Raw genomic sequence first — 23,272 nt, 5'->3', positions numbered from 1 at the left:
TCATGATTTGAAGCATTTTCTTACAAAAATGTGTGTTGCAAAGGTTGGCCTGCTGGTGGCGCTATAACATGCCAAAGTGAAAAGCATGGTATTTGTTCCTCGACATAGGGGAATTTGCTAAATTTCACAGAAATTGCACACTGCGTTCATGATTTGAGGCATTTTGTTCCAAACGGACGAAACCTGCAAACTTTGGAAGCCAATGTTAGCAAATTAGGATGGAATATGAAATATCGTCCCATGATTTCCTGCTGTTTCATGCTCTCTCTGTCCATGGTCCTGAAACAAGTTCTCTTTTCGAAACCCTGTCATGACTGTCCTGACTCTTAATGATCACAGAATAAGTGTGAGAATTAATGGAGCTGCAAGTTGGGCAATTTTAAACTCATTTATGGAGTTTTATGATGAGAGATGATTAATTATTATAAGATGGCCACGAAATTACCATAGGCTAAAGCATGTATTATCCTAATTTTATCATGATATGAATCTGTATTCTTTGGTAGACCGCAATGGAAATGTGGGCTTACCAACATGCTTTCAGAAATGTGTTTGGTTATTAAACCCAACGTGGATTCTACTTATGAACAATAACTACTTATAATACTATTATAATAAAACAAGTTAAGCTATAAACAACATTGATAACAGGCTATGCAAGTTCAATCATATAGACTACCTTAAAACCTATTCTATTTGGCACTTGTTTCAATCCGTTGGCCGAATGGATTGAATGGATTTGTGCATTCTACTTGTTTTTTTCGATAAAGACACAAAATTCACCCCCTCAATTCACCCCCTCAATTGACGATTTCATGCACAAATCCAGTAACCTGGAGAGTCCCCAGAGTTAAGGAGCACCTGTCTGTGAAGAATCCTTTTCCAGGGGATTGTTGATCTTTGCTGTTGTTTGCTTGGAAGCCTCTTTCTTTCCATTACGGTCTTCAGAAGAAGACGTTAGGTTGACTTGAACAGAAGTATCTGATCCATTTTCTAGAAAATAGAAGCAAAACAGACATAAAATGGAGGGAAAGCACCAAGAGATTTTCTACCATGAAACAAAGCTCTGTCTAATCTTGCATTTTATTAGTGGATGGAAATGTGCATAAATCCTCTTCAGCTTTTCTGGCTTTCAGAAAATTAACATATTTTTGAAACATTTTATGAAAATCCAATAAAATTGGTATTGGCTGTGTAAAGGGTGACATTTCTTCTTCTGTCTTTGCATGGTAAGCTCGGTAAGCTGATGCTGCATTCATCATTTGAAGCATTTTCTTACAAAGAATGTGTGTTGCAAAGGTTGGCCTGCTGGTGGCGCTATAACATGCCAAAGTGAAAAGCATGGTATTTGTTCCTCGACCTAGGGGAATTTGCTAAATTTCACAGAAATTGCACACTGCGTTCATGATTTGAGGCATTTTGTTCCAAACGGACAAATCCTGCAAATTTTGGAAGCCAATGTTAGCAAATTAGGATGGAATATGAAATATCGTCCCATGATTTCCTGCTGTTTCATGCTCTCTCTGTCCATGGTCCTGAAACAAGTTCTCTTTTCGAAACCCTGTCATGACTGTCCTGACTCTTACAGAGGCCACTTTGTCCTGACAAAGTGGGACTCTATCCTCTTGATATGGAACAGTGGACACTGCTCTGTCTGCAGAAACAAAGCAGCTGTATCACCCTTGTAGCATAAAACAAAGATATCACCAAACCTATGGACTTACTTTTCTTCTGATAGATAAGGAGATGAGGGCTGCTGGATCTGTTGGGAAAAACAATTATTACATTTCTTTTTTTTTTATTGCATTAAATCAAAACTATTGAAAACAAAAGATCAAAACAGCAGCTATTAAAATGATCAGGAAAAAGTTTACTTTTCTCTGAATGCCTGAAATGGCTTCGAATCCACCTGTCAAAGCAAACAAATGTTGTTTAGGGAATTAGGGAATAACTGACTACTGTATATGACACAATAGCACAGAAACACACGTATGTTTTTGGTGTTGTAACTTGTTACTATATTTAATCAATGTGAAGGCGCTTTCTCTTACCAGTGTCACCCTTTCGTCCTGAAACGTATACCATCTGCCATCGTCCTGAGACTTGATTGTAGCAGTGTAACCTCCACTTTGCTCTCCCCCATAATGCTCCACAACTGCATTTAGTTCATATGTTTGATCCTGTTCAGAGATATCAAAAACAAAGAAAATCACTAAAGTAAAATATGTGAAGAAGACATTATTTTTATATAATAAAAGACATATTTATACAGAACAGTTGAGGTAGTTGACTCATACCTCTGCAATTTGAAGGGTGAGAGGTGCGTCCACACGGTGGTTTGTTTGGTTTGATCGATAGCGAAAATTGTCATAATCAGATCTTTTGAGCAGCAGTGTCAGAACCTCTGGAGGATTCGTTATCTCAGTTTGCTGGTTGACATTATATATAGGAATAATGGTCAGAATACTGTTATCAGCTACGATTTTCATAATGTAGTTGAATATAATTAGGATTAGTAATAGTAGTAGTAATAGTGTAAATCTGTTGAAATATATTGTTTGCTTGTTTGATTTGTTTTGTTTTTTTCTGAACTTACAGTAGTTGCATCTCTTGCACGACGACATTGATAACAATACATCTGGTCACCGTATTTGGAAAGAAACAACTTAATTCCATTCGCCTGAAAAATATGTAATTATCAGAGATTCATGACATAAAATCTGTTAATATTGTTTGCAAAATTATAAGTAGACAAAGATTCCACAAAGGTAATTGTGTTGAATCAGAGAATTGTTATTACCACACTATAGACTTTAGTATCTGCCTCCATGACAAGAGGCAGAGTCCAAAATGGATTGATTTTATCATCATGGTGGTGGCATGTACAACATGTGGTCCTGTGTCTTTGCTGTCCACGAAACATCTGAAGACAAAAGAGTAGTAGAGTACATTTAAATGAATACATGCTATTTGAAGACTATTTTAAGACTTTTCACAAGGAGACAGTATGTCTGTGATCAACACTAGAAGAGTATACCTGTGCTGCTTCAAGACTGTATTTGTACAGGATCCTTTCCAAATACTTAGCAGCATCACGCTCCATATGTGCTGGAAGTAGTAGAAGGATTTATTTCAATATTGTTGATTAACATGTTAATTTGCTAATAAAATCTCGTCTCTTACCTCCACCACCCAAATTCGATTTCACATCATATGAATCAGCTGTATCTTTCTTTAAGTCATCAAACAGCTTATTAAGTTGAGTAGTATCAGTATTCTTGGGATTTACACTGCAGACCCTATAAAAGGAAATTATATACTCGTCATAAGCAGTGGTATATTATACTGGTATTTGTAAATGTAAATAACAACTACAATGAATTTATAGAGATAATCATTGCACCAATACAGTATAACAGACCTTCCTACAGCCTCTCTGAAGTCTTTATTCATGAAGAGAATCTGGAGCACAGCGTTTAAGGAACAAGTTCCTCTTTGTCTTTTCAAACCATAATACTTGGTGACTGTAAGAGAGACATTTGAAATGTACCAACACAGATGTTACAATTTGACTTCTGATAGATAATGTAATGGTTTATAGCTACAGTAACCTGAAGAGTCACCAGAGTTGGCTGTTGCACCTGTCTGTGAAGAATCTGTTTCCGGAGTATGGTTGATCTTTGCTGTTGTTTGCTTGGAAGCCTCTTTCTTTTCGTTACAGTCTTCAGAAGAAGGCTTTAGGTTGACTTCATGAAAGGAAGTGTCTGGTTCATGTGCTAGAAAATAGAAGCAAATACAGACATAGAATTGAGGCAAGCACCAAGAGATATTCTATCATGAAACAAATCAGTTGTCTCATCCTAAACTAAGATATCACCAAGCATACAGTATATGCAGCATTATGAGGACTTACTTTTCTCTTTCTGGTAGATAAGGAGATGAGCACTGTTGGAAGAAACACATCAAATGGGAGTTGAGTATACCATGCTTAAGTTGTGTATATACCGTACATATAATATAATATAACACACACTCACTCACACACACATACAGTACAAGCTAATATGAGCATCAAGCCTTCAGTGAGAATCTTAAGTGAGGAGATGAAGTTTACTTTTCCATGACTGCTGGGAATGGCTGCGGATCCACCTGTCAAAGGAAGCAAAAACATCAAATCGGTGTACTGACAATGAATCACAAAATGGCAAAGAAACATCATTATGTACTGTAATAGAGTGCATGTTGTTGGTAGTGTACCAACAACATGCACTCTATTGGTCTTCTACCAATGTGAAAGTGATTTCTCTTACCATGGCGACAACATGTTTGTCCTTAAACTTATACCATCTGCCATCATCCTGGCTCTTGATTGTAGTGTAACCTATCAGACCTGCATGATGCTCTACAACTGCATGCAGTTCATATGTCTGATCCTGATCAGAGATATAAAAAATTATAATACTGAAATCACACTAAAGGAAAGGTTTTAAAGTAGCGGACATCAACACATTTAAAGAATAACAATTATGAGGGTTGACACATACCTCTATCTGAAGGGTGCGAGGCACATACACACATGGTTTTGTTTGATAGAATTGCTTGCAATTGTCATAGTCAAATCGGTCGAGCAGCAGTGTCAGAATCTCTGGATGATCGATTATCCTGGTTTGCTGGTTGATGCATATACAGTATAGGAATATAGTTAGAACTAGCCCTTACCCGTTCAAAGCACTGTGCAAACAGTATATGAGGGATGGAAAGTAACTTTAACTGGTGCTTGCATGATAATATATAGGAGCACCGTTTCGTTTAATGGCTATAGAGATACTGTGTACTGATCTGCATGATTTCTGGACAAAATCTGTAGGAGTACTGTGCAAAAATGTGTTTTACTCAAACCTGCCTCCTGGTGGCGCTGTAACAGGGCCAGACAGACCCCCCCCCCCCCCCCCCCCACCACCACCACCACCACTCGCACACACACACACACACACACACACACACACACACACATTTAGGCAAAATTGTGCAACCCCCCTGCACGCCCGCACGCACACGCACACACACACACACACACACACACACACACACACACACACACAATTGCTCCCGCCACCGAGGAGAAACGCTCGGACAGACAGATAGACAGACAGACAGACAGACAGACAGACAGACAGACAGACAGACAGACAGACATTCGGAAAAGTATATGTTTCATATGGTTAGAAACTATGATGATGATCATAATGGATTATAGGCTATTAGTAGTAGTAGTAGTAGTAGTAGTAGTAGTAGTAGTAGTAGTAGTATTTGTAATAGTAATAATAGTAACGGTAGTAACAGGAGTGTTCTATAGAGGCAGTACATGCATGCGTGTTAGATATGTGTTTCATTTTATTGTCATTATACTGCAACTATTTTTGTAAGATGTTGTGACCACATACAAATAGTATGACAAAGACTCTATGTAAGTATTTTAGAGACTTAATTCTTCATAACTTACAGTAGTTGCGTCTACTTTGGCACCATCACAGTGATCACAGGACATCTGGCCATTGAGTTCGGTACATCTGAATGACTCGATACCATCCATCTGAAAGGTATCAGTGCGTGATTAATGATATTAGCTCCATTAATATCATTAAACTATATAATTATGAAGACATGCCAAAAAACGTCATTTGTAATTGTGCTAAATCAGATCATTGTCTTTACCACGTTATAGACATCAGTAACTGTATCCATGATATTAAGAGACAGGTTGCAAAATGCAGTGACTTCATCAGTATGGCAGTGACATGTGCCACACGTAGTCCTCTGTCTTAACTGTCCACGAAACATCTGAAGACACAAACGTATGTACATATTTTAAACAGATTGTCCATGATGAGGAGACAGTGTGTGATTAACATTACGAGTCTACAGCGGGCCTACCTGTGATGCCTCAGGACTGGTCAAGTTCAGGATCCTATCCAAACACCAAGCAGCATGCTGTCTAAGCCTATACACTGGAAGTGGAGTGGTAAAACATGTTAGATTTATTTCACAACAGTTGATTAACATGTTCAGAGTTAAAATTACAAACATAATATCATGTCTCTTACCTTCAGCAGGCAATTTCCTAATCACATCATATGAATCACCTGGACCTTTCTTTAAGTCATCAAACACTTTATTAAGCTTAGCATCAATATGCACAGTGTTGGGATTTTCACTGCAGTGCCTGCACACAGTAGGAATAAAAGAAATTGTATATTGGGTGGGTGTAAGACATCCTTTAAAATGTTTGTGCATTTATACATCCTACTGACAAATGTAATAAATCATTAACTGATATTGAGTACGATATATGATGACAAACCTTTGCACAGCCTCTCTGAAGTCTTTGTTGAAGAACAGAACCTGTAGCACACTGCCCACTGGAGTTACTTCTCGATACTTAAAGCCATTGTACCTGCAGGCTGTGATGGGGACAAAGCTTATTTAATATAGAGGCTACATTAGCCTTGGATCAAGAAAGTTTTGGCTAAATTATGTAATTGTATTTTGTAATAGCCAGATTTATTATGTCAGGTTAATTGCTTCGCCTATATGGAGAGTTTTCAGTCTAGACCAGATCCATCTTTACTTCCTTTGTTGTAGGCCTACATTTAACTTCATTAATTCAAATCTCTCACTTGCGCCATAATAAGTATAACGACCCACAAAGACTTAAGGACAACTTTGTTTTTTTACAACAAGGGTTCATATTTTAGATTGTAATTAGAGAAAAGAAAAAGTGAGTGTTAAAATGTTTTCATTTGCTTCGTTCTATTGTTTTATCACGTTTACCATGCTAAAATGTGGGGCATGCGTACGCATTGGGGCATGCGTACAAGTGGCTAAATATGTCTTTTTAGACACAAAAGCCAGCAGTTTCTTTATTGCTATTTGCAGTAAAACTTCTAGCCCCATAAGTCACATCCAACCATGAAACGTTGCGTTGTAGCTTGGGAACGGGCTTATTCTGTGTGAAATTACATATTTAGCCACTTGTATGCATGCCCCAACCACTGAAATAAGAATCTCTAAAACAATAGAACGAAGCAAATGAAAACATTTTAACACTCACTTTTTCTTTTCTCTAATTACAATCTAAAACATGAACCCTTGTTGTAAAAAAACAAAGTTGTCCTTTAAAAGTGGCGTGTTGCGAAATAAGATTTTTTTTTCAGACAGATATGCCCCTGCAGCCTGTGTCAGGCAATGTCATCAGCGACAGCTGAGCAAGTGGAGCTGGAGATGAAGAAAAATAATTGTGTCTCGGTCTTCCAAAATGAAAGGCTAATGCAAGTTCAATGATTTATACCCCCTCATCAAAACCTATTCAAATGTGGGCTTAACGACATGCTTTCAGGAATGCGTTTGGTTATTAAACCCAACATGGATTCTACTTATAGGCCTAAATAAAACTACTTATAATACTATTATAATACAACTAAGCTATAAACAAAATCTATAAAAGGCTATATGCAAGTTCAATGATATAGGCCTACCGGTACCTCAAAAGCTATTATATTTCGCACTCAATCCATTAGTGCATTTTTTCCCGATAAAGACCCCAAATCGACCCACTGGACTGTAGGCTACTGTAGCTTACCTGGAGAGTTGTAAGAGTCTACTCCAGATCCATCTTCACTTCGTTTATGCATGTTGTAGGCCTACTTAATTGTTTTAATTCCAATTAAGCGGCGTCCAACACCTGCATCATGATTGCGAATTAAGAAAATCTGTGTCAGGCGCGGTCATCAGACAGTGAAGAAAAACAAATGTGTCTCGGTCTTTGCTTGTCAATTGTTGCATATGTCGTGTCGAAAGCACTGTCTTGGTTGACCATTTATAGGCATATACGTGGCAATGGGGCTGTGCAGACTCAGAGAGAGGGGCAGGTGCTTAAACTTCACAATAGCGCAAGTCACTTGAGGAGGTTAACAATTACAGCAGGGCCCAGGGCGAGATCCACTACTACCTGACTCTCAAAAAACTAATCTAACAAGTGCTCATGAAATGAAACGTGAAGTGTGAAAGTGTGAAATGTATTGAACTGTCCAGCAGGAAGCGCTATGCAGGCACGCAGTGGTGCTTCAGATCTCATCAGCCTCATCAGAGAGTGGGCCGGTGCATTGTTGAAATGGAATGGAAATTTAGAATTGAAATGTTGTTTGATGCGTAAATAAAATATGAACACAGAGTTCAGGTGTGCACGCTCTATATAATCCTCCTGTAAATTATCAAAATAACCATAATCATAATAATGCTAAAACAGAACACATAGTGTAGTTCAACAATCCATAGGCTAACTTTCTGTGAGTTGATCATGCCCAACTTCCCATTGTTCTGAAATGCCTCAAGTCAAGGACATATAATCACACGTCCTGAAGTATGCAATACCACTCTCCTCCTTGTAATCTTTATAACTCTGTTAAAATGCATACATCGCTTAGTTGCAAAAATATTCCACTCTTACTTTCCAAGGTTCTCTTACAACATATAGGCCTACATTGCAAAATTCAGAGTGAATTGATACTCAGGATTTCAGAGAGTCATATCGGAAAAGTCATTATGACCGAGATTTTATCTTTTTGGTATAGACCTAGGGCCTATAGGCTATATAGCCTATATTGTATGTGTATGATTGATTGATTGATTGAAGACTTTATTAGAAGTTTGCATAGGAAAAGGTACAGTTTCATGACGGTACAGTTCACTGGTACAAGGTCTACTAAAAGGAGATCCATGAAAAGACTAAGCTTATTTCCACTGGAAACCATTAAAGTATCTCATATAACATCGAATGACAGACGAATAGAACACATGTAAATAAAATAAAATAAAAGAACAAAAAAGAAAAAAGAGAAAACAGTAAGTCTAAACAAACGTATAAGAAGGGGCAGGGGAGGGTAGGGCTGGGCCCAACTAGGATTGTTTTCTTTACCAGTTGCTAACGGCTGCTGCCTGTAAGTGGTTTTTCAGGGCAATTTTAAAGGATGCTAGGGATCCACACTCCTTTATGGCCTTCGAGATGAGATATAATTTAAAATTTCCCTTCATATTTCATACTCCATATTACTTAAAGCCAGTCAGGCTGCTATCTAGGAACCCATCGTCAAAAAACGGCGCCCTCTCTGTTTTGTTCCTTTTCATTTGTAGTGGCAAGTGAACACAGTGAAGCGCTCCCTAACTCCTTGCCCACCACTGGCCAACACGTTGTTGTGCTTAGGTTCGTTGGCAAACGCCAGGTCGCGGTTACATGCCGCAGTCAGGCTCTGGCGCACCGTATGGAATTCAGAACCATGGACAGCGCGAGAACTGTTTGTTCTGGCCTGGATGTGTCGACACACCCCCTAGCGGCCTTGCCCCTACACTACAGAAACGGAACGGAGATCGACAGACAGGTTTCTCTAATTTTGACAGAGAATACATTTGCAAAAGTGATCTGATTAATATAGGTTAACTGAATTAACGACGTCGTTGTAGTAAAAGTAAAAGTAGTTGTAGGCCTATATCATTATAGGATATATCCTATAATGTGTATAACCCATTTAGTTAACCTGGCTAGTAGGCCTAGCTATTATTAGTAAAGCAAATCAAACTTATCTTATCAAATAGCACTTCAAGAAGGCACCGTGCCGTGGACAATGGCATAGCGACCATTAGCCTGATTACTGTAATCATCTCTAAATCCTAACAGCACATTTTATCAACCTTATAATAGGGGTGAATGCAAGGATCAAGGATGAGATCATGGGGACTTTTCAGCAGGAAACTTTTATTTGTAACTTGCACACTTAAATCTGCCAATGACCTAAATCACAATGAAATATAGCCTAACTACTATTACATTGTGTCACGGAACAATGGCAGAATTGTCGGCATCAACATAAAACAAGTATCAGCAGAGTCAAAGAACAGCAGCATGCTTCTTTCCCTCTCTCTCGTCCATCTCGTCTGTCAGGTCACCAGTGACCAGCGTCTTCGCCTAAAAACGTAGGCGATTAAGCCTGACACCGTCTGTCACAGTGTCAGTCCTCCATGAACTCTGACCACCAACTGGATGACGGAGTCGTTCTGGATTCCACAAGATGACAGCAGGGCTGAATCATCTGCCAGTGGTTTGCCTGCAAAGATCAGACGCATGCCCTGGCATTCTGCTCTTACACACACACACACACACACACGCACGCACGCACATGCACGCACAGAGAGAGAGAGAGAGAGAGAGAGAGAGAGAGAGAGAGAGAGAGAGAGAGAGTAATTTAATTACATTTCAAAGCACTTTTTGTGGTTATCATTTGTTTTTTACTCCAATAAAACATGTTGCTCTTATCATAGGCTGTGATTCATAGCATAGCCCAAGCTAATGAAACTGTTCCTTTTCCTATGGAAACTTCTAATAAAGTCTTCAATCAATCAAAAAACTTACCAACGCCGTCTGTAAGCTTTTCTGCAATTCTATTTTTCAGCAGCAACACTGTCTTCATGTGAACATCTGCGTCGCGCAAGTCAATTATCGTTCTCTTTCCCTTGTGTCCAATCACAGAGACCTGGTTAATTTTATCCATCTTGTTGTTTGCGAACCCGACAGCTTAAAAGTGACCGAACAGTTTGCCGTCTGATCTGACTCTGAAGTGCATCAGTGAAACCGGTTTTACCGAGTTGCAAATAGTCAAAAACAGAAGCGACTTGCTTGAAACACATTTGCATATGTGACCACGGCTGGTATGGTGGAACGATTTTCAAACAGTAGAATATGAGAAAATAAGATTGTTGTCTCCACCAGCCGAAGGCAGGGGGAGAGTATGTTTTCGCCCCTGTCCGTGCGTCCGTCCGTCAAAGTTTGTATGATTGGTCCATTTTGGACAAAATGCCTCAAATCACACACGCAGAGTGCAATTAACATGAAATCGCGCACACACATTCCCACTAGTCCGAGGAAGAAATGCCACTTCAAATTTTTGAAATCAGCCTCATGGTGGCGCTATAACAGGCCGATTTGTGGTTTTATCTATAACTCCACCGATCAGTTTCAAACTTGGTAAGCGCACTTCCTGGATGCCAATTCAGAACCTCTGCCCCACATTTTGCACATGGGCCTGTTCTAGTGGCACCAGGAGGCCAATTTGTGCAAAACTACCTTTTGGCCAGTACTAGTACAGATTTTGTTCAAAAATCACGCAAATCGGTAGACAGTCTCTCTACAGTCATGTGATCGACATGGATCTGTTTTGATTGTCCATATTCCATCCTGATTGGCTGAGATTGGTTTTCAAAGTTTGTAAGATTGGCCCGAGGAAGAAATGCCACTTCAAATTTTTGAAATCATCCTCATGGTGGCGCCATGAAAGGTCTAAGATTGGTGAAGAACACATGCCACCCTTTTACTTTGGCCTATTATAGCACCACCAGGACGCCTGGCCTCGGAAGAGCACTGCTTCTAGTTTTTGTGTGTTTTTCTTTTTTTCCATATTAACACAGTTCGAATGTTGAAGAAGGTTTTCATTCCAACAGATAGTTGTTTTAAGGTAATTAAATGGCTAAATTTATGGCAAACTAGGCTGCATTTGGAAGAGATTATCCGTGGTTTTGGGGGGCGGAGAGCTTTGCGCTCTGAGATTTTCACTAGGGGTTCGATATAGCTCTACGGAATGCATTCATTGTCTCCAGTTTCACTCTCTGAGCACCGCCCATAAAGCGTGCTGCATCTGTTTGTAAACACAACATTCTAGTGACTAACTTCATCTCGCTAATGTTAATGGTTTGCAGAAGACAGTATTCTTGTGTGTGTGTGTGTGTGTGTGTGTGTGTGTGTGTGTGTGTGTGTGTGTGTGTGTGTGTGTGTGTGTGTGTGTGTGTGTGTGTGTGTGTGGCACTACTCATTCAATGCATTTTTGCATAGACAATACCCCTTGGGACTTTGGGTTAAAAGTTATCCGCATGAAACCTGCACAACTTTTGTCACCAGCCAGAAATGTATATAAAAGTGAATAACAAAAAAACGCAAATCTTGTGCTGCTGTTTTTGCTTGTAAAATGTACTATATTGATTTTGGCAACACAAAGTCTTTCTCAAATGTCATAAATACATCTACTTAACACCTGAAACAAGTATTGGTGCCTTAGTATTCTCATGTGTGAATTTAGATCGTGAAATATAGCAAATTTCAATGTATGTGATTGGCACCCAGCAAAAGTTTGCTGATGTGGTCACTGTAGATGGGTTAGTGTCCACTGCTGACATGGTGTGGGTTGGAGGGGTGGAGGTGGAGCATAGACTTGAGCTCTGCAGAGACAGGGCTGAGTGTAATGCCATCCAGACCGCTTGCTTCCTTGGCATCAGCATTATACCGGTATGTATGTTCCAGTAGCGTGTCAAAAGAAACACTACTGTGTTGTACGTGGCTGCCCTCTGCTCGTCAGCCAACAAATACACCTGCCATCAGTGCTTCATGTACCTCTGAAGCTGTTTGCGGTAATTTCTTCATCTAAGGCAAATACAAAGGTAAAGATTGCTGCCCGTACTTGTTGTGGCCTACTAAAGTGAGGTAGGGTAGCATTCTTGCTGATTCACAGAGATGTCCTGTCCAGAAACCTTCCCGCTCGTAGTAGATAAACCTTTGGAGTGAGGTGGGTGAAAGTTTACACAGAATGCAGAAAAGCCAGGTAAACCAGCTTCTGCATCTGGAGGAGAATTCAGCAACTGTGATTTTGGAAGCTATTCTACCTACAGTAGGTAAAAGGTCTTCAGTCAGGCCATCTGATGAAGTCTCTAGAATCTCCAACTTCCCAGTGCTCAGGAGACCTGGACTTCTGTCTGTCTTTTGCTGACAAGAAACACTTGGGAGTAGGTGGTTCAGCAATGTGATGAATTAAAAATGTCATCTTTAAGATACATTTAGCTGTATGTACGTTTTCTCTGATTTTTCTCCGCAATCATCCCCACAACTCTTAAAGGACAACTTTAGTTTTTTACAACAAGGGTTCATATTTTAGATTGTAATTAAAGAATATAAAATATGAGTGTTCAAATTATTTCATTTACTTCTTTCTATTGTTTTAGAGATTCTTATTTCAGTGGTTGGGGGCATGCGTACAAGTGGCTAAATATGTCATTTTACACAGAATAAGCCCATTCCCAAGATACAACGCAACCTTTCATGGTTGGATGTGACTTATGGGGGCTAGTAGTGTTACTGTAAATAGCAATAAAGAAACTGCTGGCTTATTGTGTCTAAAAAGACACATTTAGCCACTTGTACGCATGCCCCCATGCGTACGCATGCCCCACATTTTAGCACAGTAAACGCGATAAAACAATAGAGCGAAGCCAATGAAAACATTTTAACACTCACTTTTTCTTTTCTCTAATTATAATCTAAAATATGAACCCTTGTTGTAAAAAACTAAAGTTGTCCTTTAATAGAATCTGAGGTAAAACTGAACAAATGTGTTCATATTGCTTTTGTCATAACAGCCAGCTGTCACTGGAAATATGTCAATTAAAGATCCAGACACACCCAATCATGAAGATATGTATTCCATTGAGTTTCTCTTGATGTGAAACCATGAAATAGACACCAAGTTTACTTGTCATTATAACAAAATTACAGTCACAGACAATCACTTACATTGAAGCGTTTCCTTCAACAAATGTGCTACATTGCATGATTTAAATTTGCATATGAGTATACTAAGGCACCAATACTTGTTTCAGATGTTAGGTAGATGTATGTATGACATTTGATAAAGATGTTGTGTTGTCAAAATCAATATAGCACATTTTACAAGCAAAAACAGCAGCACAAGATTTTAGTTTTTTGTTATTCCCATTAAATACATTTCTGGCTGGTGACAAAGATTGTGCAAGTGACACGCGGAGAACCTTTTGTTTCTTACTTACTATCAATAGATCTTTCTAATGAAGCAAAGTTTATGTAGTGCCCATGGGGCGGGAACGAAACCGAACAATACCAGCCACGCAATACAGCCTAATCATGACCTGTGAGGTCAGTGCAACTGGTCTGTAGTCATTGAGGGCAGAGGGACGGGTCTTCTTAGGCACAGGGACGATGCAGGAGGACTTCCACAGCTGTGGCACCCTCCCCGTCCTCAGGGAGAGGTTGAAGAGATCATGTGTGAAGGGGACAGCAAGCTGCTCTGTGCCGGCCTTAAGCACCCGAGAGTTACCCGCTGCTTTTCTGGTGTTGGTCTGGGCGAGTAGGCGCCTCACCTGTTCAATGGGGTCAGAGGAGAGGGGAGGAACAGGGTGGTACTGAGGTCACCATTTCTCCTGCGGTTGACCCAGCAGCTTGTTGAACAAAAAACTAATACTCCATCAAACCGGTTGAAAAAAAGGTTCATCTCGTTTGCCAGCTCCCCCGGGCCTGACTAGTAGAGTTAGTCGGACAGCATTCCACTCCTCTGTAGTAATTTCGGTTCTGGGCGAGTGTTCGGTCCGCCGTTCTGGGCGAGTAATCGTAAGTGAGTGTTACTAACCCCAGGGCGACGGTTCGGTCCCCAAGGGGCGAGATTTCTGGGTGAAAGTTCTGGGCGAGATGGTTTTATGGTGAGTTTACTGGGCGGTTACCCCTGCGGATAACAAAACATGGTTGAAATCAACATACACCCAGACAATCCTGGAATTATTGTGAGCATTTTCAGAATGGCTTAATAATGTTTCAAGAAGTATTTGTTGAGAAGATTTGAACTTTCCAACCCTGCGACGGGTCTGTTATCACCGCTGTCATGCCTTAGCCAAGCCTTAGCAGTCAGACTACCAGCTCCCAGGAGCTGGAAGCTCCGGTATCGCTCATAGTTTTGTCATTGCAATGCGCATGGGCCAACCTACATTCACAGGAATAATGTACTGGTTGTTCCCCCAGTGAGAATCGAACCCAGGCCGTCAGATTAACTGCCACCCGTCGCTACTGACTGAGCTAACCAGGCAGCTGGCAGACTTTGTTTTTTCTTTTTCTTTTACACATAACTCGGTAACGGAACGCGGCGCAGCTGTGAAAAATACTATGCCTACACCTAAACCTAACCCTAACCCTAACCTCAGTAAAACCTATGCCTAAACCTAAACCTAACCCAAACCCTAACTGAAAACGTTAATATTAAGTCCATATATGTGTGACGGAGAGAGTCGCAGCCCCAGCCTTGAAGCCTCAAAAGTCTAGTATCTCCCCCGGACCAAAGTGGTTAAGATATTGGACTTTCGCATGGGAGACCCGGGTACGAAGCCGGGTGGGGAGGTTCGGATCACCTCCGTTACATTGGTGCTGTGACCCGGATTCGGGCTTCCCCGTGGGAGGAGGTCAAAGGGGGGTGAGTGTGACGGAGAGAGTCGCAGCCCCAGCCTTGAAGCCTCAAAAGTCTAGTATCTCCCCCAGACCAAAGAGATGTCTCTTTGGTATAGTGGTTAAGATTTTGGACTTTAGCGTGGGAGACCCGGATACGAACCCGGGTGGGGAGGTTTGGATCACCTCCGTTACATATGTATATGGAATAGATATATATTATTAATAAAGGATGAAATAAATAAAATGTCCATACAGTATGGGCATTCCCAGATGATGCCCTGTTAGGGTACCCCCTTACGCCCATATATGGAGATCCCCAGGCATCAAACCCTGGCCTTAACTCGCCAAGGCCCTGCTTGGCTTTACTAATATAGCATACATTTTATGCCCATACAGTATATGGAGATCCCTGTCCCAATGTCATCAATATTAAGGACATATCTGGGAATGCCCATATTTGGTAATGCCTGTATATGGGCATGTTTTGACATAACATTGTTGACTATCATGCAGGGGTCTCCGTAACTGGTCCCATATACATCACTGGCCAGATGGCCAAGAATTGGTGCGACCTCAGGCAAGGTCGCATGTCGTCCTGAGGCATCTTACGAGTTCATGATGAATTAATCCAAACAGTGATAACCTGTTTAACTGTGTTTCATTCATTAATGTGTTTTATTGCCACCGAAGGTCACAATATACCCTGAAAAACCTTGTAGCCTGTCTGTCTGTCTGTCTGTCTGTCTGTCTGTCTGTCTGTCTGTCTGTCTGTCTGTCTGACTGACTGACTGTCTGTCTGTCTGTCTGTCTGTCTGTCTGTCTGTCTGTCTGTCTGTCTGTCTGTCTGTCTGTCTGTCTGTCTGTCTGTCTGTCTGTCTGGCTGGCTGGCTGGCTGGCTGTACAGGAAGTGATGTCAGTGTGATGACAGTGAGTCACAGTGATGTGGTACAGAATGACTCATATATGGGCATAAAAAGGATGTCACGTGACATCACTTCCTGTACTGACAGTCAGACAAGCTACGAGATTTCTCAGGGTATAAAAGTCCATATATGGTCATTCCCAGAAAAAAAAAAAAAAAAAACCTTTTATGCCCATACATGGAGATTTCTGATGTCATAAATCCCAGGCTGAAAATGAGAATGTTAGGGTACCCATTATGCCCATATACTGTATGGAGATCCACAGGCATCAAACCAAGGCCCTAACTCACCAAGGCCCTGCTTGGCATTACTTATTAACGTAGAAGTCTGGACATAGGTCTAGTGCCAAAAGACAAGGGAGGTGTGGGTTATTGAGATAAAGATGAAAGGTTGATCTAGGTTCAAACCAAACATTCCGGTAAATAACCAGTAAGACTCCCTAATCGGGAGATAGGCGACCGTCACGTCGCATACACAAACTTTAGAAGGCAATGGCAGCCAATCAGGTGGGAATATGGGAAATGGGACAAATCCATGTTGATGACATGGCTTTAGAGATACTGTGTACCGCTTTGCATGATTTTAGGGCAAAATCCATTGGAGCTGTGTCCAAAAATGTGTTTTGCAAGAATCAGCCTCATGGCGCTAGAAGAGGGCCATGTGAGAAATGAGGGATGGATATTGTGGTTTGGCAGCCAAGAAGTGTTTGTGTCGATCCCTGTCTGGGTCATACCAACAGAAATGGGACCCAATGCCCCCATGCTTGGCACTCAGCATCAAGGGTTGGATTGGGAGTAAGTCCCTGCGACTTACTGGTACCATGTCCAGGGCCATACTGGTACCATGTCCAGGGCCTGTACTTGTATATGAAGCTGCCTCATGTTACAGCAACAGGAGATCCCATCTCACTCCTACAAGTGAGACAGGAAATTATTCATTGAATGTTCAGCTATCGGCAGGCAGACAGACATGCAACAGCACCAAACATCTACAGTAGCACATGATGGGTGCAGGCAAGTAGTATATATATATATATATATATATATATATATATATATATATATATATATATATATATATAACATATACTAATAAGTAAAATAAAATATCTATAGAGCAGGGCTTCTTTTTGTTGGTGGAAGATTTACATATTTACACACTGTTAATAAGACAAAGGTGCTATAAAGTAACAATGAAAAGGTTATATTTACAGGGGTGACCTGAGCCCAAGTTCATTGAGAACCACTGATCTGACCCTAGTCATCTGAACTTGGTCTGACCAACATAACAGCATTGTGGGTAGTGGAGTTTTTCTCCCTGAGATTGTGAGTTTAAGTGAGCCAAAATGAATGATAATGTTTTTTGTAGCGCTTAGTTACAGGGTACTTTGCAGATCAAGGAAAAATAACAACATGATAAACATTAGAGATAATCTACAACAAAGGATCAGTGAATAAAATAGCACAATAACCACAATGCATTCCACCTTGAGTTGAATATGCACTTATAAAACCATGTCAGTTCTTCATTTGTCTCTGCTGAGTGTGTCTGAACCTTTGCTTCTGCTATTGTTTATACATTTATAGATTGTATTATGCTCTGCTCTAGTTTCACCCCTCACCATTGATTAACATACATTTTGTGTGTGTGTGTGTGTGTGTGTGTGTGTGTGTGTGTGTGTGTGTGTGTGTGTGTGTGTGTGTGTGTGTGTGTGTGTGTGTGTGTGTGTGTGTGTTTGTCAGTCTGTAGTACTGTATCTAATTTATGTACAATGTTCTTATGTTCATTTATTTTTTTACAATTTAAAGTTACAATCTTAACAGCTCTGTCTACACATTACTGTATTTATTTCCAATCCCGAGGTCTTCAGCATTTATAGGTGACAGAGGGCTGAAGCACCATTACAGATTGTATAAAATTGTTTCAGATTCAACTGTTCATGGATTTCCTAGATGGCTTCATAGACTTGTTTTAGAGCACTGTCATCAGTGTGTGTTGGATTCATGTTAATGTGGATTTGTATGCACTATAGTTAAACCAATATTAGCAAAACTTTCACCTTTCACTATGTACAGTACTTGGTCTGCTCTTTTTTCCTTCCACACCAATGCTCTTTGCCGAAAATAGCCTGGCGTGCGCGTGTGTGTGTGTGTCACTCTGTGCCGCGCTGTGAGCTTGTACATCTGCTGTTTTTCAATAGCTAAAGTATAAAATAATTAAGGCCTTGGGCCCTAGTAACTCAGTCCCACTCCCCCCCCCCCCCCCCCCCCCCCCCTTGTGACGCCTGTGAGTGTGTGTGAATTGCCATTCATCAAAAAAAAAAGTTTCGGTTTCCGATTCTACTTTCAGTTATTTTTCAGTGATTATACACACACACACACACACACACACACACACACACACACACACACACACACACACACACACTGACCTTAGTGACTTATAATCACTGCCTTGCCTTCACAACCTTTGACAACAAACACATCAGCTCAGCTGTTAAAAGCAGTTTCTTCCAATTATGTCTCCTAGCCAAGGTTAAACCTTATCTCCCACCAAAACAGCATGTCAGTCACACACACACACACACACACACACAACATTGTCCACATTCTCTAGTTCAGGTTTTCAAATGGCTTGCTGTCCGATGCTGATTGATGTGTAAATGTCTATAAAGTGCAAGCACGCAAGACACTGTGAATGTATCCTCCAACATGTTCCTCTGGTTTGGGCTGTCAATATGGTGGCATAATGTCTATGTTCGTTATGGCAGGAAATGCTTTAAATGTTTTAAAAACCTGTTGTTCCAAAGACAGTTGTTATCTGCCTCTACAACGTCTTGTCATGGCCAGCAGAACATTCTCACTAGAGGTCAAAGTTCACACACATCTTAACCAATCAGGATGGATTATGAAAAATTAAACAGATCTGTGTTGCAGGGTATTTTGACAGCACACACACACACACACACACACACACACACACACACACACACACACACACACACACACACACACACACACAAAAACACACACACACACACACACACACACACACACACACACACACACACACACACACTCACACACTCACACACTCACACACACACACACACACACACACACACACACACACACACACACACACAGGATTTTCTTCTTTTTTTTCTGTGGAAGTGGAACAGGACGAGTGAAAATCCATTCCTCTAAACAGAGCACAATACAATATAAAAGTATAAACAATAGCAGAAGCTAACATTGAAAGATCTCTCACTGATCTTTTGACGTTTTTATCTTGAATATTTATCATGTTGCTCCTTGTCCTGTACATTGCCTTGTAACTACAGTATGTTTGGAAAAGTGCAGTAAAAACATCATTATCATTCATTTTGGCTCACTTAAACTCACAATCTCAGGGAGGAAAACTTCACTACCCACAATGCTGTTATGTTGGTCAGACCAAGTTCAGATGACTAGGGTCAGACTCTAGATCAGTGGTTCTCAAAGAATTTTGTCTCAGGTCACCCTTGTAAATATAACCTTTTCATCCACGGCACCCCAGAATTACAGTTACTTTATAGCACCTTGTGTCTTATCACTAATAGTGCCTCTTAATCTGAAGGTTGCTTGGTGCCTCGGTGCCACGCCGTTTCCTCCATAGGCCGCCGCTATTATTTTGAAGGGCTGGAAGGGGGTTGTTTTTGTTTTTTTGGATTACTAGAGGAAAAAAAAAAAAAAGTAAAAAAAAAAAAAAAAAAAAAGTTTAAAAAAAGTTAAAAAAAAAAAAAAAAAAGGAAAAAAAAAATTGGGGGAACTATTGTGGCGGAACTATTGTGCCGCAGCGCACGTTTCCGGTCGGACATATTTGACCGGCGGACTATTTTATACAGAGGCAAAATATGAGGGTAATAACGAATACAACTGTATACAGAGGTTTGGAAACGACATCTTGCAAAGGTGACATGGGTGTTTGAATTTTTAAGCTATATTTAGTACATATGTAGTACATCTTGGCCAAGTGGTTTGGTATTTAAGTTAGCGATACATGACCCGGAAGTAGATCACTTACTCTTTTGTAATATAAAGATCACTTGACGGCAACGATTACGTCATCTAGTCACATGAGCCCAGAAGAGAACATGGCTGCGCCCAGCGTTTGTGTACAGTACTGGAGAGTGGAGACCATCCTTTGTATAAGAATGTCCCTTTTGCAGAAAACGAGGTCTCTTTATGGGCCTCTCAATGGATTTACTATGGAGGACGTTAACCTCGCGTGCACGCCCGACGTGCGTTGTAAACAAATCGCGGACATTACCGATGCGGGCGGGACCGGAGCGACGTACAGTAAGTAATAATATCTTTACTGTATATACAGTAAGATTGACAGTCCTCACCGTCAACGGCGCCATGGTATTAACCCTTTCAATGACGGTGAGCGCCGTCAACAGCAGCAGAACAGTTAACAAGAGTAAATATGTAAATCTTTTATCCAAAGATACAATATATCACAAGAAAAACTGGAGAGAGTATTTGTTTCCTTTAGGACTTTTTTGAGCGGTGCTAAGAGTAAGTATGTGAAATAAGATTTAATGAGCACCCACTTTGAGAAGCCCTGCTCTAAATGTTTCATTTTATTTATTAGTTTCTCTCTACTCTTGCCTTTGCCCATCATGTCTTACATGTTTGCTGCTATGGTGTCTGTCTGCTGGAATAGGCATAATAGCTGAACATTCAATGAATCATTTTGATCAGATTTTAACCTTGATCAATAGGGGGGAAGACATCTCCCTACTAATTGTGAGATGACATTTAATCATTTGATCCATGCTTTTAAAATCAAATGAAACAAACTAGATTAATCAGTGTTTGACATCATTGGATCAATTAATTGGTTTGGCATAGTAGTCCAAGTTACAACCAGGAGACACGTGACGTGTGACAATGGAGTGCTGCTTTTTTTTGTTTTTTTGTTATAATTTTTATCCCACGATTTTGCAACCCATTTTCACCCAGTGCCAATTGCCTATGTAATCCTGGGCTCTGCTCTCCCTCTGCCGCGCCTGGGGAGACAACGGACTGACCTCATGCTTCCTTCAATGCATGAGTAGTCCAAGTTGTTTCTTTTCCCCTGACAGGGGGGATTTCCCCGGGATGGACGTAGCGCGTGGAAGGAACATGTTATTCCAACTAGTTCCTTTCCCTTCCATTAAGCGCCCCGGCTGGCCAGGGGGAGGCATTATTGAGACCAGGATTACTGCATGTTTTTGTGAGGGTATCAACCATAGGAGACAGGGGGAGAACATGCAAACTCCACACAGAAAGGCCCTATCGGCGACCCCACCTATGTGTGGGCGCCGATGATGCGGAGGGAGAAACACGCCCCCCAGCTCCCACAGCGTCCCCCGGCGGGAAACGAACCCAGGACCTTCTAGCTGTGAGCAAAGCGCTAACCACTGCGCCACCGTGCCCCCTCATAATGGAGTGCTTCTAACTTACAGAATAACATTGTTATTCAATGTTACTTGTTTCATGTTTCACTGCTCTGTTGTCTGATTTCAATCATTTTTGTTTATTTGCCTTGCTGTGTTATTGTCTCGACCAGGCCTAAGGCATGGGGAGAGACTACTGTATATTTTGCACCCTGTCCGTCCATCTGTGAGTGTGTCCGTCCGTCCGTCCGTCCGTCCGTCCGTCCGTCCGTCCGTCCGTCCGTCCGTCTGTCTGTTACCAGCTAATCTCCAGTGCCGCTGGCCGGTCGCTGGCTGGATGCCAAGTCAGAACCTCTGCCCCACACCTTTCACACAGGCCTGTTCTAGTGCTACCAGGAGGCCCATTTTTGCAAAACTACCATTTGGCCAGTACTCCTAAAGATTTTGACCAACAATCTCATACATCGGTAGACAGTATCTCTACAGTCATGTGATTAACACGGATCTGTCCGATTTTCCATTTCCATCCTGATTGGCTAAGATTGGCTTCCAAAGTTTGCAGGATTGGTCCGTTTTGAATAAAATGCCTCAAATCATGAACAGTGTGCAATTTTGGTCACAATAAGCCGAGGAAGAAATAAGCAGAGCAATTCTGCAGGCACATTAGGTCAAGGAACAAATGCCACTCTTTTCACATTGACCTGTTTTTGACACTCATTTTTGGAACAAAATGTCTCAAACCACTCATGCAGCGCCAGATTTGCCGTTAAAGGCAGAAGAAGACATGGCACCCTTTTCACATTGGCCTATTATAGCGCCACCAGGAGGCCACAATAACATACCTGACATGTTGGAGACCTGTGCTCGGAGGAGCACTGCTTCTAGTTTGAATTGTTTTGCTTTTAATCTGAGCATGCAAGCACTTTGTAACTTTGTTTAAAAAGTTTCTCTGTAAATAAAGTGTGTTATCATCCATATTCTCGTGAGAGGAGTTAATCTATGGTTCCCTTCCAGATTGGTTCAATTGATCAAGACATCCTGATTAATGCAACATTTTGAGATTTCTAATCATTCTTAATATTGTACTTTTTACCCTGCACCTGAAGCCATATAGAGGCTGAAAGGCACATACATTATTTGTCTCTGTACCAATGCCAATTGGCTAATAAAGGCTGTGTGCTCATCTCCAGTGGACAAGCAAAGAGGAACCTTATTATGCTATTTGCTTCAAGGACAGGCTGCAAGAAGAACATAATTAGTGGTGTTTACTTATACACTATCTGTGAATGTTGCCACATATCTTCAGAGTTACACATCTCAACAGGTTTAGCATGTTTAAACACTCAGTTGGAATTGTTACCCCCGCGACCCGATTCTGGATAAGCGGTTGAGGATGGATGGATGGATGAAACATGATGAGCAACAAGATGTCCCTTTATCCTCTCTCTCTCTCTCTCTCTCTCTCTCTCTCTCTCTCTCTCTCTCTCTCTCTCTCTCTCTCTCTACGCTGATACTAGTATTATAGTAATGTGAGTTAAGGCCCTTTCCCACTTGGCACGATAACGATATGTCAGCGTTCACATCAAT

Source organism: Nannobrachium achirus (genome assembly GCF_963921795.1).
Source record: "Nannobrachium achirus genome assembly, chromosome: 14".
NCBI lineage: Eukaryota > Metazoa > Chordata > Actinopteri > Myctophiformes > Myctophidae > Nannobrachium > Nannobrachium achirus.
The sequence above is the reverse complement of the archived record's forward strand: the minus strand, read 5'-3'. Positions refer to the sequence as shown.